Here is a 16,525-nt window from a genome sequence, read left to right on the forward strand (position 1 = left end):
AATAACATTCGTTTCTGATATATTGATAATATTTGTTTTGATATCATACGTTATTCTCAGTGTTCTCTGTGAGCTTGACCACGTAATACAACCCCTGGTTTTTCACACCATTCCACATCAGTTTTAACATACATATAATCCACTTCATCCTTACAGTTTCCCCTTGTTCTATTAATCTCTTCCAACTTTAATTTCATATTAATGCATCCCTAAATTAATACACTCAAATCTGAACAGTTCCATAACTGTTGCCTTACAGAAATGTCTCCAAGCAAATGTCTCCAAGCACAATGTTTAATGCAGAACATTTTTCTAAATAAGATATTAATGCAGTCAGAGTTTTGCCATAATTATACAGTCTTCAACATTTCGCCAGCAGCATTAATATTCCAAACGTATTTCTCCCCCATTTAGCTGGCTGGATGGCAATATATGCTGTCAGCTTTCAGAATAACGCCTTACACAAGAGCACATACTCAATTACCCTAATCACAGCTGGAGCCCAAACCACACAGGAAGTCACAAACTGCACCAGAACAGCTACACAGATGGAGTTGAAACTACACAGTGGGCGACATTGGCTCAGGCCCTAAGTCTGGCAGTCGGAGGGTTGCCAGTTCGGTCCCGCCCTGGGTCTGTCGAAGTGTCTCTGTGCAACACATCCAACCCGCACACATCCCAGTGTGAGTGTGCGTATGATGGGTAAATGAGAAGCATCCACTGGACAGCTCTTTGGATAAAGGTGCTATATAAATCCCAATCATTTATCCCAATCCCAATCCCAACCACAGGACATCTCAAACACCTATGAAGCCTCTGAGAATGTTCTAAAATCCCTGGAAACTGACCCCTGGGCTGATTCAAAACAGCCAAGCCATCACATGTAATAGAGAATCACAGGGGTCCTTTTTGTTGACAATTACTTCTACACATACATTATATGTTACATATTTATCATTCATTACATGTTGTTTAAAAAGTACTTTGAAATCTGTATGTAGTTCTGAGTGATAAAACCAATGAACTGAGAACTTTAAAGCTGAATAGGCCTCAGTGGTATTCAATCAACAACAAAAATTGTCATATGAGTTATATGATGCTATATTAAAATACTGTCCTTCCCCCATTACATTACTTGCAGCCTGTTGATATGATGACTATTGATTTTGGAAGATTAAACAACCACTAAATGCCTAAAGGTTAACTGACAATTTTGATTGAATCTAGAGTAAATTAATACACAGAAGCTTCGTATAACACTAAAAACCAGTGGTTATTTCAGCAGGAGGCTCCATCAAACTTACACAGGAAGGTTCTACAGGGCTGACAAGTAGTTGATTACAATTTTAAATCCTAAGAGAATAGTTCATTTTTATCATAACATTACAGTTATTTAGCTGACACTTTTAGCCAAAGCGACTTCCAGGTGGTTAGTGTAAGCAGGGACCAATCCTGGAGCAATATAAGGTTAAGGGCCTTGCTCAAGGGCCCAAGTTAAGGGACCTTATCTTGGCTACAACCATGAACCACCAACCTTCTGGGTCACCGTCACGTACCTTAGCCGCTAAGCTACGGTCTGCCACTGCGCCACGTGGCACCATCAAGTAAAATGACATAACCTAAATTACGGCAATAAAGGCATTCCCCTGTACAGCTACATACATGAGGTTTAACCTGCAGGTACATGCGTTTCCTATGGTAACTGGCTCTACAGGGCAGAATGTAATGCGAGGCGATGCAAAGCGCTTTCCAGAACCCCGGCGTGTTCGCTTGTGTGGAGGAGGCCGCCCGTCAGTGTCGAAAAACGGTGGTTAAACTCGTCCTGCGGCTCCCCTGCTGCTACGCTGGGTATAAATTCTGCTGCTTTGGGCTCAGGCGCATCCTAATGAAACATAACGTCTGTGAGTCCGGAAAGCTTCCGGAAGCGTCCGCAGCAATGCTGAGATGGCAGGGGGAAGAGCGGGATGGCTAAACGCCTGTCAATGTCACCGGCACCCCCTCTCTCTATATATACTGTATGACACAGGCAGAGCTAACAACATGACATATAATTGTAAATGCAGTGTCGGCCATTTTAGAATGGATGATCGTGGCCATGGCTAATGGGCTCCGTGACCCAGCTGAAGTGGCCCTTGCATGGGTAGGAAGAGACTCACATTTTAAGACATTTTAAATTGGCCGGCACTGAATTTATGTTTGCTTTCTTAATAAAACAAGATTTTTTTTTCCCTGTCTTTATGTTGAAAAAAGCAGCGAGATACAATATGATAAAAGCCAAGACAGACACGCAATTTGTAGTCTCACATAAAAAAACGAAAGAGAAAAAGACATCTCCCGCTAGACTGTGTCTGCAGTCTGCAGTCTTTAATGGGGGTCAATTTATTTCCTGCACAGTTATTTATACAGAATATGCAAACAGACACACAAATGCGGTGAGTAATCATTTACTATGGCAGTGTTATTCTGACCTATCGTCAGGGTAGATGCATAGTAACGCACCAATGCACAAAGCACATCTCTGAATTCTCAATGACATTATTGCATTTCTAAGACATCCATCTCAGCTCCAGCTCTACACTGTGGAGGGGTACACTGAGCCCTGCTTGTTGTCTGTAGTCAGAAAGCATCCCTGCTGAAAAAAACAGCTTAGGCTAGGTTTTCAAAACAGCTGGTAACTGGCTGACCAGTTCAGACCAGCTTCCAGCTCGACATGGTTTAGCTGGTTGACCAGTTCAGACCAGCTCCCAGCTTGACCTGGTTTGACCAGCTCAAGCTATGTTTTGAAACCACTCATAGCTGGTTGACCAGCTACCAGCTCAGCCAAACCCAGTTAGACCAGCTTCATGACCAGCTTGACCAGCTCAATTTCCAAGATGGTCAAGCTGTCATTGCTGGAGTTTACAGCAGGGATTAGTGCTGCACTGTGAGCAAGGTTTTTTTCCCCTATTCTACCCTGATTTATGAATACTTTTGACTCAGGCAAGAGGTTAAGTTTCCAGATGTAGACCGACCGACTGGGGCCATGAATTGATGGTAATTACAATAAGCAAATTAAGTAACCCAAAAATTCACACTTCTCCCTGCCCCCGGTACTCAGCATCCCTTTAGATAATTGGACTGGAGCACTTTAGATTATTTTAGGTTCCAAAAAAACACATACCAACTTTTAGTGGTAGCAGTTCAAGAGTAGTCAATGGCTATCATACTGCACCTGGAGCCCATCAACTCACACTCACCTGCTATAAGAGCTTAATTACGTTCAGTTAATTTTTACACCTGAACACTCACTGCAGTAACGTTGAGTATTTTGAGTAGTCTTTGCCCACCTCTAGTGGTTCACACTGGAAGGTTGTAGGTTCTGAACTCAGGCAGGGAACACCTGCTTTCATGGCCTTGGGTAAGGTACAGACATAGCTGCAGCATGAAATATGAAAGTGCTGCTGGATCACAGCTAGCTTTAGTCGGTAATCAACAATAACATTGGTCAAAGTCAAAAGTGAAATTTAAAGCCTTCCGGATATTCTGGCCGGCAAAAAACACACTTTATTTATAGGCAATAGCATAAGTAATGGCTCTCACAATTCAAATACGCCTTTGACTGATTCTGAAGTAGAGAAATTTATCATGGCTATCACCCCGAATCACCCTTCAGCCACCAGGGCTGTAGGCTCAGTAGACAGAAAAGCACAAGAATGGTGCATTACCTTTTTAGAGAAAACTTAATTTGCAAACATGCTCTGTTCATTTTGATCAGTCAATCAACCTTTATTTCATTTTAATTTAAAGTGGAGAAACGATTATTCTTTAAAGAGCTGGCAATTTGCAAATACTGCCAAAAATGAATGATAATTACATTTCCATTGGCAATGGTACTCCTTCCCCCTCTCTGCCTCTCTACCAAAAATGTACAGAACCAAACCAAGCAGAAACCTTGACACCAAAACTGAGAACCAATATGAACCGTGAGTCTGTAGCTGTCCACTTTCATCTGATCAGCACAAAATGGAAAAACATAGTTTGTCATAAATAAGCAGTTTTCCCCTGTCAAACAAGATGGAATCCAATGGCCTCCTAAATACCTGGAGGTGACCGTGTTTGCCCCCTGCAGGGGATGAGTCTCTGGTCTTAATCTGAAGAACCATACATTTATACTATGATGAAATATATACTACGATGGACATTCAATAAAATGAAATAAATCACATCTGCAACATGTTTTTGTCAAAAAAGTAAAAAAAAAAAATTTCTGCCAGTTCTTTGGAGAATATGCCAAAGATGAGCTTGATATGATCAGCAAATCATTGTTCTGCACTGCAGGCTGAAGCCAATGAATGAATCATCTCCTAACCAAATAGGCCTGTTCACAGTTCACAGTTGCTTTTATTAGCATAAGAGATTCTGCCCCATCTTTATTCAGTAAGATTATTATGATTATTGAGAAGAAAAATATATTTCAATAAGCAGAGAATGATACAAGATCAAGACAGCTTCTTTTGTTGAGAAAAGTTTTATGAGTAAACACTGAATGCGCAAAATGCTATTTTTTTCTTACCCATGTCATCCTGTGCAAGGGATGCTGGGAAATATATATTTATACATTTCATCTGTATGTCTTTATGATAACTTTTGTTCTCAAATGGTTTTAAAAGTCTATAAATGCAGGATTACATATTAACCTGCCTGTCAGGTATACAGCAGATATACACTCAGTGAGCACTTTATTAAGCATTTATTAGACTTATTTTTTAGACTTATGAGGCTTCTGCTGCTGTAGCCTATCCACTTAGAGGTTTAATGCATCGTGTGTTCAGAGAGGCTCTTCTGCACACCATTGTTTTAATGAGTGGATATTTGCGTCACTGACACCATCGGGTCAGTTTTGACCAGCCTGGCCCTTCTCCACTGATCTCTCTCATCAACAAAGCGTTTTTTTGCCTGCAGAACACTGGATGTTTTTTTGTTTTTGCATTCTCTGCAAACTCTAGACTGTTGTGCGTGAAACACCTAGGAGATCCGCAGTTTCTACGATAGTCAAACCACCCTGTCTGGCACCAACAATCATTCCACGGTCAAAGTCACTTAGATCACATTACGTCCCCATTCTGACATTTGGTCTGAAAAACAGCTGAACCTCTTGACTACATCTGCATGCAAGCTGCTGCCACATGATTGGCTGATTCAATATTTGCATTAACAAGCAGGTGTACAGGCCTACCTAATAAAGTGCTCAGTCCAAATCCGTCCAACAAGGTTAAAAACAAAAAGTGATAATAAATCCTAGAGCATGCTGGGACCTGGAGGGAGCGCATGAATGGATAGTGTGGGTCTGAACACAGCTGTCAGCTGTGAAAATGGATGGTGTGGTGTGATCACAGCTAATTAATGCCAGCCTTGACTGACCACAGGAGGGTGGCATTCTTTACTTTGCTATTACATCCTGTAACAGACCTTCCCTGTGTGTGTGTGTGTGTGTGTGTGTGTGAGAGAGGGAGAGTGATTGTGTGTGTGTGTGTGTGTGTGTGTGTGAGAGAGAGAGAGTGATTGTGTGTGTGTGAGAGAGAGAGAGAGTGATTGTGTGTGTGTGTGTGTGTGTGTGAGAGAGGGAGAGTGATTGTGTGTGTGTGTGTGTGTGTGTGAGAGAGAGAGAGTGATTGTGTGTGTGTGTGTGAGAGAGAGAGTGATTGTGTGTGTGTGTGAGAGAGAGAGAGTGATTGTGTGTGTGTGTGTGTGTGTGTGAGAGAGTGATTGTGTGTGTGTGAGAGAGAGAGTGATTGTGTGTGTGTGAGAGAGAGAGAGTGATTGTGTGTGTGTGTGTGTGAATGCATGAAAACACAAAACGGAATCTGATATTTTACCGTTTTTAGCACAAGCAGGAATCCAGGTAAGCTGAGGGTGTGTGGGTATTTACACCAGGGCTATGACCCACAACCTGTGTGATGCACGGCAGCCATTTTGTGTCCGAACATCTACAGATGTGGAGAGGTAGGAGTGCAGATTGTCAGTGTATAAATGGTTAATCTCATACACACGCGCACACGCACGCACATGCCCCTGCATGCATGCTGGTCCCCCTCATCTGTCAGCGCTACCCATTATTCCCATTTTCAGCTGTTCAATTGGCTGGAAATGTGAAATCGTGCCGAGGTACAGGGATGAGAACGCGTTTAAAGATGTTCGAGGGGAAAAATTCATTACAGGGGAAAAGTCAATTTTCCGAGTAGTTAAGCCCATTGTGTGGAAGCATGGGGTGAGCGAACTGGGTGCTGGTTAGCTGGAGTCGGGGGTCTGGGGTGATGAGGGTAGAGCAGAATCTCACTTCACACTCCAATTTAAAACAGCCATAGAGAGACACTATATTTAATGGCTTACAGTGCATATGACTCAAATCTCTCGGATGTCAGGGCGAGATTGATCTAAGAACTATGGTGCCTTGCCCTCTGATTAACAAAGCGTACTCAAAAGAAAAATATAAGGAGCGAGTATATTTTCAATCATACGCCATATGGCTGCCATTTTGTGACGTGTTAAGAATAACTAAATGTAAGGCTTTCTGGAGACGGGTTCCTGAAAGTCAAGGACAAAGAGAACCGGAAAAAAAAAATCTTTATAGTAAATTCTTTTTTTAAAAAGGCTTTGAGAAGTGTTTCTGAAATGAGCACTTCATAACCGCCAAGGCCCGTGCTGAGTCCTGGGTGTTTCCTGAGGACAGCCCGAGCAGAACGTCCCCCATGACCTCCCCGCCCAGCCGACCGAGCGTCTCCCGCGCGGGAAAATAGCTCCACTCATTAGAGCAATCACATATTTCTCTGTGATGTCCCTGCTACCGCAGCCTTGACTTATATAGGCGCTGCCAAAACGCGCTGCTATTTTCGCTGTGACTGGCCACCTTGTCCTGGATGCTGAGCCGTGAACTACGGAAAGGTCGACGGTGTCTACCCGGCATAACAGCGAATGCACGAATGCAGCAGTGAGTTTACCTTGGAGAGGTGCCGTTCTGAACGAAGGCCTACTTTCAGCTTATTTCAATTGCAGACCAAGCAGCAAAGGTAGACTGTAGCATGTAAACAAAACATACGCATTATATACGTGTGTGTGGCCATTGAGGTGGGGCATGGTGGTACTGCAGCAAATAACTGAAATTACATTACAGATATTTCACTGATGCTTTTATCCAAAGCGACTGACAGTTGATTAGACCAAGCAGGGGACAATCCCCCCTGGCGCAATGCTGGGTTAAGGGCCTTGCTCAAGGGCCCAGCAGCTGGACAGAGCTTATGAGGCTACACGGGGGCTTGCACCACCAGCCTTGCAGGTTCCAGTCATGTCCCAGTCCCAGTCAGTAGCCACTAGGCTACAGGCTGCCTCCTGCCCTGCTGTGCTGGCTTTCCCACCATCTTTTTATTTATTTAAAATTTAAAACACCAAAAAATGTCTTCAGATGAATCATATCACCAACTGACAGATCAGTGTGCATGTAGACATTGATTTACAACATCAGAAAATACTCCCTCTACTCATAGGGCTGATTCACAGAAAACCTGGCATGAATAAGCTATACACAGTCAGCTTTCATCTTTTTCCATTTACTGTAAAGACTAGTTTTTGCTTGAACTGTCATGAGACCTAAGATTATAATTAGCAAATTTCATTTTTAATAAATTCATTAAATCTCTGGGGACTTTGGTTGGCTTTGCCCTTCGTAACATTGAAAACCAAGGCATACCTCTTTACTGTAAATGAAGACATGCATGCCTGATCAGATAATTATGAGGCGCTCTAGAAAAATTAACAAGAGCATTTTGTTCAGCGACTCTTTCTATTATTGGGTTGTGAGACAGAAACAGTTAATGGGCAGCGTTATGAAAGCTGCAGGGGGCGGAGATGTGCAATAAGAAAGTCAGTCGTCCCGTCATATCACAGGTAATCTGGTTAATAGCGAACGAGATGACTTTGGTTCCGATTATAGCTGGAGTGCACACGCAATACGATATAGCAGAGGTCTGCGGAAGCCAACAGCGCGAGCTCCGACGGGTTATTAACCATGGAGGGCAAGCCTCCGTGCCTCTTAATTTCCTGTTAATACAGCGAGGCTGATGCAGGTTCCAGTCTACCACCCTCTCTACACAGTTCTGCCATTACCAGCCATCAGATGTGTTCTTCGATTACCACTTTTTGAATTATGCGCCAAAGCTCATTCCGCTCTCCCCTCGACGGCTATCCGCAGGAGCAGATTTCGCGAACGCCAGCTGCCATCCGAGCTAACCAATTTGCCGGCAGCTCCCCGGGCGAACTCGCCTCCGAGAGCAAAGAGAACCACAAACACAGCTTCAATACGGCCCGCTATTTTCAGAAATGTCTCCAAATTATACCAGGATAGGCTACGATATTCATTTTATTCAAAACTGATCTCGCAAAACAGGAAATAGCTGGCTTACTTTTTAAATTCCATCTCCTTCAAACTGTTAATTCTTCAGCTTTTCCCGACGTATATTGGCAGGAGTAATTGTTTTTTATTACTTGGAGGAAATGGCCGCCCTTAATTGTCGTTATGCACTAATCTTTACATAGCACCATGAAAAGTAAACAGTGACTGACTGAATGAATGATTTATTGACAGCTTCCACACAGAGCATATTGGATCATAAAAAACAAACCCATGATGCATTTTCACATGTAAATGGGTCCCCTTGAATGGGAAACTTATGCAATATTGTGTCATAAGGAGCCGGTGTGAATTGAGGATACACATTGCACTTTCGCTGTTCTAATTAAGATCTACAAAAGTCTTTGCTGACAACCAGGGAGCATCCCACTAAAAATACCATCTCCTTGTGAATAACCATGAATGTCAGAATGATCTTCAAGCTCTCAAAAAGCATTAAGAAAAGAAAAGAAATAATCATGAAATAATTGTGATTAGTCTTCCTCTGTTTCAGCCCCAACTTATTTCAGCCAACTTTTTATCTGAGATAACAATTACTCAAAGAACCTGCACTGTCAAAAGCAGTTTAAGATATTAATGTGCTTCATAAACAAACACACAATGGGATAAATGATAGAGTCTTGGGGCTACACAGCACAGTAATTACTCAAGTGTAAGGATGTAGCCCCCAGTTCTGAACTGACCCAGTTCTGTTGAGAGATGAGCAGCTTTGGAGAAACAGGCTGGGGCTTCTCATTTGAGCCCAGAGTGGCAAGCCAGACCAGCTAAACCAAGGGGGGGAAAGGGGGTCACAACCCCCCAATATTACAAAAGAGACCAAATAAGCCCCCGATAATTAGGAAAAATATATTCATAATAATAAAGATGGTTCATGTTGTGATTGGGATATGCTGATGAGTAGTCTGAAGTATTAGAGGCCTTCACCAGAAAAAGAGCCGTGGTGGCGCAACAGGCTAAGATGCAGCAGACTTGCAGTTGCAGTTTGCTGCAGTTGCACACCGGGGACCGGGGTTCGATTCTCAGTCCTGCCAAAAGCCGAGTTTGGCCAGCTCACGTGGAGCAGCAATAATTGGTTCGCTGCTCCAGAGGGAGGGACTTGGCAGGGTTAGTAGATCGCCGCACAAAAAACAAGCGCCTTGGAATCACGGTCACGACTTGTGAGACGAGACGAGACGGCTTGATGAAGGCATGTCGCTCTCCTGCCGGCCGCCGAGGGACGAGGTGTGGGCGGTGTATCTAAGACTAGCGCTAATTGAATCAGACGGGGTCCAATTGGCTACCAAATTGGGAGAAAAAGGGAAAAAATCGGATAAAAAAAAAAGAATTCACCAGAAATGTTTACACCTGAATACACCTGAATGGCCTGAATGCAATTTAAACTAAAGTAGAAAAAAACTATTCAGGTGTTAGTTTTCCACAGCATATGGGTGTGCTTAATATTACTTGCCTTTGATTCACAAGGTTTGTTATGCAGTCATTAGAAAACTTGCCTCTAATTCATTCTTCAAGCGCAGGAGGAATTGATACGCTAGCGCTTGATCATTTCAGGCCAGACTGGTGGTAAAAACGCAACACTGGCACATTTTTGAGTGCTTAAAAAAAGGATTCTGTAAAAACGTTTGATTGTATGGAGATGTGGGATGTAATTCCGGGGGAGTAAATGAATGGATTCACAAAGAGAAGAATAAGCACATTCCTCTGAAGAGGAATCGCATTTGTTATGAGTTCTATAATGCAAAAATGAATCAGCTTGGCATAAAGAGACATTCATGACTGTAACACGCATATTATATCCTCATACTGCGACTACAATTTTAATATTCTTTCATCAGCGCATCATAAGCCCTTCTCACCCAACTTACAATAACATAGTATTTCTACATGCAGCCCTTTTATAAAAAATGAATGTAATTTACCAAACTAATTCAGCTTGTGCACTGTTCAACAGCAGGTTCAAAATCAGCATTTAACCTGCAACATGCTGACTATTACCAAACAATTATTGTATTATTTCAGAGACCTAAAGCCAACAATATTAACATCTGAACATATTAAAAAGGGGAATATGAAATCTGAAGTTATATGAACCTGCAGTATGTTATTCTGCAATAACACCGAGAGTAATAAACTTGCCATATACTTTAGAGTTTCATGCTTGCTGGAATATTGACAGCTCTGGATGACTGTATCCCAGGCAAGCCCAGAGTTATTATGGCAGTAGAGACACAGCAGCCCAGTGGTAAATCTCCCTTAAAAAAAGAAGGCAGGGAAGAAGCCATTAACGTCGAGGGCTAATTGACCCGACTGCTCTCCAGTGCTGAAAGTGCTAGAAAGTAGGGTGCACCGAACATCAGCCACCATTTCCGCACGAAGAAAAATCGGCCAACTGGATCGCACAGATGTCAGCTTAATGCCCCCCCACCCCCGCATGTCACACGTTTCATTACGAGGCGCCCGTATCCCATTTTAATCTCTCAGGGCGACCGTGTCACCGTATAACGAAAGCGATGGAGGGATGAAGAAGGGGAACAAGCGACAGTGAGAGACAGATGTGGGCCCTTCACTCAAAGGCGACGGTCGAAGGTGGGGTCGCAGCTGGTGTCCATTTGCCAACGGATTGGCCGGAGTCTTTGAGCGGCCTACAGCACTAACACTATGAAATGGCTTCTCTGAATGGCGGCAGGCCGGCCCTGCTGTCTCCTCCAGAGCATGAGAACATGGGGATGCTGGAGCGATACCGTCACGCTCAGGCTCCGGCAGTACATCAGAACAAGGACAGAGTTACCATATCGCAGAGAAAGCCTCAGGGACACAGATAGCGCCGCTCTTTAGGAGACTCTTCCCTTGACACACCCTCGTTTTCGGTTATCAGCGAGGAGGGACCACAGCACATTAATACGGTGCTCTTTTCTCCAGTATGAAACAATAAAACTAAATCCGGCTTTCTGAAGTATTCATAGTTGCTCTTCATTTCTGTGCTGTAGAAATGTGACAGATTATCACTTAGCGTGGAAGAATTATATTGCAAAGTGATTTTTATTTTCAAATTGATATTTTATACGGCAAGCGAGTGGTGATAGTTTATCACTTTGATTTCCAGAGAAAAACCCCCTGGAAATACTAGCTGTCAGAAACCAGCAATAATGCTATAACAACTTCCACATTGAAAAGACATTTAGATTAAAATGAATATATATCAAACACTGAATTGGTAATACAAATATAGAATACCAAGATAAATCAAACAAATAATCTTTTCAGGATAAAAACACATACAGAACTTAATTAAATATATATTCAGTGGGCACAGCATAGAGCGGTTTGTAAAGTTACAGCGTTCTGGCACAGATAGAAACAAGGGTTTAATGCCAAGAACTTGGATCTCCTGGGACTTCATGACAAACGACTTTCCCATTTCTCCAAAAAACAAATGAGATCATACTATTTTTGTCGTATATATGTGATTAAAAATATGGAACCTCCATTCGCAGCATCATTGAGTCACATGATCGCAACATTATAGAATATTCCTGGACCGTTGCCATACTTGGGACAGCAATGCGAACAGCTGTGGTTTAAAACGAAATGAGCAGGCTCTCAAAGTGGACTGCATAAGCTCTTGCTCACTGCACACTGTAAGCCTTTCAAAAACAACCAGGCTAATGAAGAGGACCAGCAGCTGGAACAGACATAATCAAAAAGCAACAATATTCTTACATTATATATGCCCAAAATGTTACTTCAAGAAATCCTGCCTTTGCCAGCTGCAGCAATCGTGTTTTCTGGAAATGTTTTTGCCTAGAATGATAAGCTTAGGTCAGCTTTTGTACAGCGTGGGTATAGCACCCAAATGGGCTTTCTACGTGACGGACAATATTACTACAACATGGAAGCTGGGTATTTTTCCTTATGTAAAAGGCCATTTGGTTCAGAGATACCACCTGTTAATTTCTCCTTAACCTAAATCATGCATCACATTAGATGTTTTCTTTAGGCTATAGAGTGCCCTGCTGAATAACGCTACAGTTAACGGGCCTACTGTTTTCATCATCCGCTGCTCATTACATACTCTACGAATTCTCTACACTCAGTTTATATTATTTTTTTCGGTAATCAGTAGTCGAGCTGTACTGCAGGCTATGCGGTAAAGGTTGCAATAAAGAGCCATCTCCCATTTTATGCATTCTCCTTAACAAATTACGTCCAGAGTCCCAAGCACATGCATTGTCCTGAAGGGCCTGTACTGTATGAGCCAGCAGCGATGTGAAAAATGAAGTACACACTCTCTCAATTCTATGCTTTTAAATTTTAGGACATCTAGTCCTCACTAAGCCCTAATAGTAGATAAATCTAACCTTGTGGGACTCATAACACTTGTAATGGATCTTACTTTAACATTGTTTATTATAAAAATGAAAATAAGCCGACATGCAGAAGACTTTTGTGAAAAAGTAAGAGCACCCCATGGTACAGTAGCTTATAGAACCCCCTTTAGCAGCAATAACCTGAAGTATTCATTTTCTGTGTGAGTTTATCAGTCTCTTAAAGTGCATCTGAGGGATTCTGGCACACCCATCCATACAAAAGTGCTTCAGCTCGTTGGTCATTTGGTTATTCACAGCTCTCTTTATTCACAAGGGGCAGCCGGTAGCCTAGTGGCTGAGGTACATGACTGGGACGCAGAAGGTTGGTGGTTAAAGCCCCGCAGCCATTGGGCCCTTGCTCACGGCCCTTAACCTCACATTGCTCCTGGGGGGACGGTCTCCTGCCAAGTCTAATCAAGTGCAAATTGCTTTGGATAAAAGTGTAGACTAAATAACAAATTATTATTAAGTCCCACCACAAATTCTCCATGGGGTTGATGTCTGGATTTTGACTTGCCCTTTTTCCAAAACCAATAGTAGTGCTACTGGTATGCATAGGATGGTCCACTGCCAACCAAGCTTTGGACAGATGTTCCACCATTTTCCACAAGCACACACTGGGATGGAGAGACAACCATGGCAGAATCAATGACTGTCCAAATCCTGTGGCTGCAAAAACAGGCCCAAACTACCACCCTGCTCGGTGGCTGGCATGCGGTTCTTGTGGTTATATGGAGTGCTTAGTTTACGCCAAACATGGTGCTGTGGATTACAGCCAAACAACCCCACTTGGTCTTGTCCATCCATAGAACAGTGCTCCAGAAGTCCTGCAGTGCATTCAGTTCCAATTTTGCAGACTTGATCTGTGTTACAATGTTGTATTTGGAGAGAAGGTGTCTTCTCCTGGCTACCTTTCCATGAAAGCCACACTTGTTCCATCTTTTCCTAAAAATGGAGTAAGGGGAACAATTGACCTGAAGATTCCAGGATGTATCTGGGGATTCCTGGCAGTTTCTTGGTGCATCAGACAGTTCTGCTCTTGGGGTGAATTTGCCCACTCCTGGGATTGCCTTCAATGTTTTCCACTCGAATGTTCTCAGCGAGGAATGGTGGACTTCATGTTGTTCAGATACGACTTTATAACCCTTCAGCAACTGCTTTCCTGAGATTATCACTAGTGTTTTGTCCATGGCATGCTGTGCTAACACAAACCTGAATGCTCCAGACCAAAGTCAAAGATTCTGCATTCTTATCCACGTGTTAGCACTTACTGATGATTAATTAACCGTGTGCATTTAATTAGCAGCAGTGGATTCTAATTACCTGCTTAGTTAATGTAGAAGCAGGAAGGGTATACTGACTTGGGGACATACGTATGGCTTCTGTCTGTCAGATTATTTTGGCTGAATAAATGATGGACAAATTGAAAAGTTTTGAGCTGTGTGAGATTATTTGGCTGTTTGATAACTCCAATAATGAAAATACATCCTCCTTAAAAGGAGAGAAAATGGCAGACACAAACATAAGTGGGAGAAATAGAGAAGGGGAAAGAGGAGGGGGAGTTATGGAGAGAGGGAGAGCAACTGAGGTGAATGAGTGAAATGACTGAGCTTACGCACTTTAGATTGAAAGGAATGCCACTAAAATAGTAATTTAGAGCCATTTTACAGTGAAAGGATTGTAAAGCTTGGTATGGCTTGTGGCTAATGGAAGACTGTATTTAATGCGACATAAATTTCAGCGTCATTCGGGACTCAAGCGCAAGTTACTGTTTATAATGACACACTTCATTTTGCCGCAGGCCAGAGAAATCAAGTCCAGTATGTTTCTCTCCCATCAGCTGACTGCCAGGCCACAGTGTCCGTATCAGCTGGAAAAACACTTTGCACTGTCCAGCAACATTTTTCTGCTTGTTTTGAAGGGAACAGACTAAATCCGTTTTATTACATTTTTTTGGTAGCAGAGAAAGCTGTGGATGATGTCAGAGAGGCAGCCCAGATCGCTGATCCAATGACACCTAATAGCACGGCCATTTTGTGACGGTAATGGACAGGGTGAGAGATGTCACTGCCTCTGTATGATGTATATACAGGGCAGCTCTCTGCTGGGTGGCTGATTGATCAGACAAAATGGCAGCCTTCCATAGGGTCCCGGGCATTTTCTGTGCGGTTTTAGAAAGAGACTGGCCACCCTTCTCATTAATCTTTCACAGTTACGTGCAGTAGAATATGCACTACCACACTATAAACCATTATTTGGGGCCGTGTACTTAATGCCGTTTGAATGCCCTCCCGGTGATGGGCTTCCTGTTTGTTCAATATGTAATTAAACAGAAGTAGAAGAAATCATAACATGGGAGTTATGAATGGTAAAGTCACTGTCTAACAAACCTCCCTTCTAGCTGTTATTCTTATACGAGAACATATAGTCCTGCATTCAATCAAAACTTTGGAATAAATAGGCATATGGTTCTGGTAACACTGATGCAGCAAGTGACATTACCATGACAAACCAAGTGAAGTGACGCAAAATCACGGTTATTGACATAAGCGCTTATGAATGCTGATGTAGTGCTATGTTGAACTTATGAAGTAGTTATACAACTCTTATGTAGGAGCCTTCAAATAAAGTGCTTCCTTTAAAAGTAAATGTTATATTTTTGGTGAGTAAGTTTTAGTGGTCTCTGAACATGCCACAGACCCACCTGTCTGTGAGGAAAATGAATAAGTTAAAGACAAATGCTGACTGCAGGCCATTTTTTTCTAAATCAATTTTAAAAAACCTGTTTGTCGAATCGATTTAAAAAAGATCCATCACTGCACCATTCCAATCCACCGCGCACAAACTACGCAAAAGCTTACATGAAATTATATTAAAAATGCAGGAGGTGAACAGAAACTGCTTTTCCAAAGATTTTTAAACGAGACGGCTTCCATGTAGAGAAGCGTGCGGGCGATGACTAAGCGTGGCGGAGCGCTGCGATCGACAGGCTGGTTCAGGGGCTGTCACATCGCCCCGGGCACTTCGCCAACAGCCCCTCAACTCCGCTCTCCCCAGCTTCAAAGCCCCTTCCTATCTTTCATTTATTCATTTTCTAAACTCATTCTCTCTCTAGATTTCTAAAATTTCTCTCCCGGTTTTGTATTTGTATGACCCGTCGTTTCTGAGGCGACCTCATTCGAACCGAGCGAACTGCTGATTGGACCTCTGTGAAAAGGGCCGGTGTGGATTCAAGCCGACGCTAAGATGTGATTCATCGACTTCTCTAACCGTGGTCTTCAACCAGGACCTTGATAAGTAGATTCAGGTATCTTAGTGCTGTCAAAATCCAGCACCCACACCGGCCATTTTCAGCTTAAATTACTCCATTTGCCACATTATCCACTCAAACAGCTGGATACTTACTAAGGCAATCCAGGTTAATTACCTCACTGAACGGGAACGACATTGCCTGCACTCTGGCCTCAAACATCCTGGTTTTCAGCAAATGTGTGTGTGTGTGTTGTGTGTCTGTACATGTCTACGAGTGAGTGCGTGTTTGTATGCGTGCGTGTGTGCATGTGTGTGTGTGTGTGTGTGTTGTGTGTCTGTACGTGTCTACGAGTGAGTGCGTGTTTGTATGCGTGCGCGTGTGTGTGTGTGTGTGTGTGTGTGCGTGTGTGTGCGCATGCGTGTGTGTGTGTGTGCATGTGTGTGTGTGCATGCGTGTGTGTGTGTG

At 42.9% G+C, this 16,525-nt stretch overlaps 1 protein-coding gene across 6 annotated transcripts in view; it reads right to left on the reverse strand.

The window, feature by feature from the left end:
• The window catches only part of nrxn2a (neurexin 2a), a 612,560-nt gene that overhangs the window by 116,016 nt on the left and 480,019 nt on the right, over positions 1-16,525 (reverse strand). The window lies entirely within an intron of this gene.

This window comes from Conger conger, chromosome 7, assembly GCF_963514075.1.
Source record: "Conger conger chromosome 7, fConCon1.1, whole genome shotgun sequence".
Lineage (NCBI taxonomy): Eukaryota > Metazoa > Chordata > Actinopteri > Anguilliformes > Congridae > Conger > Conger conger.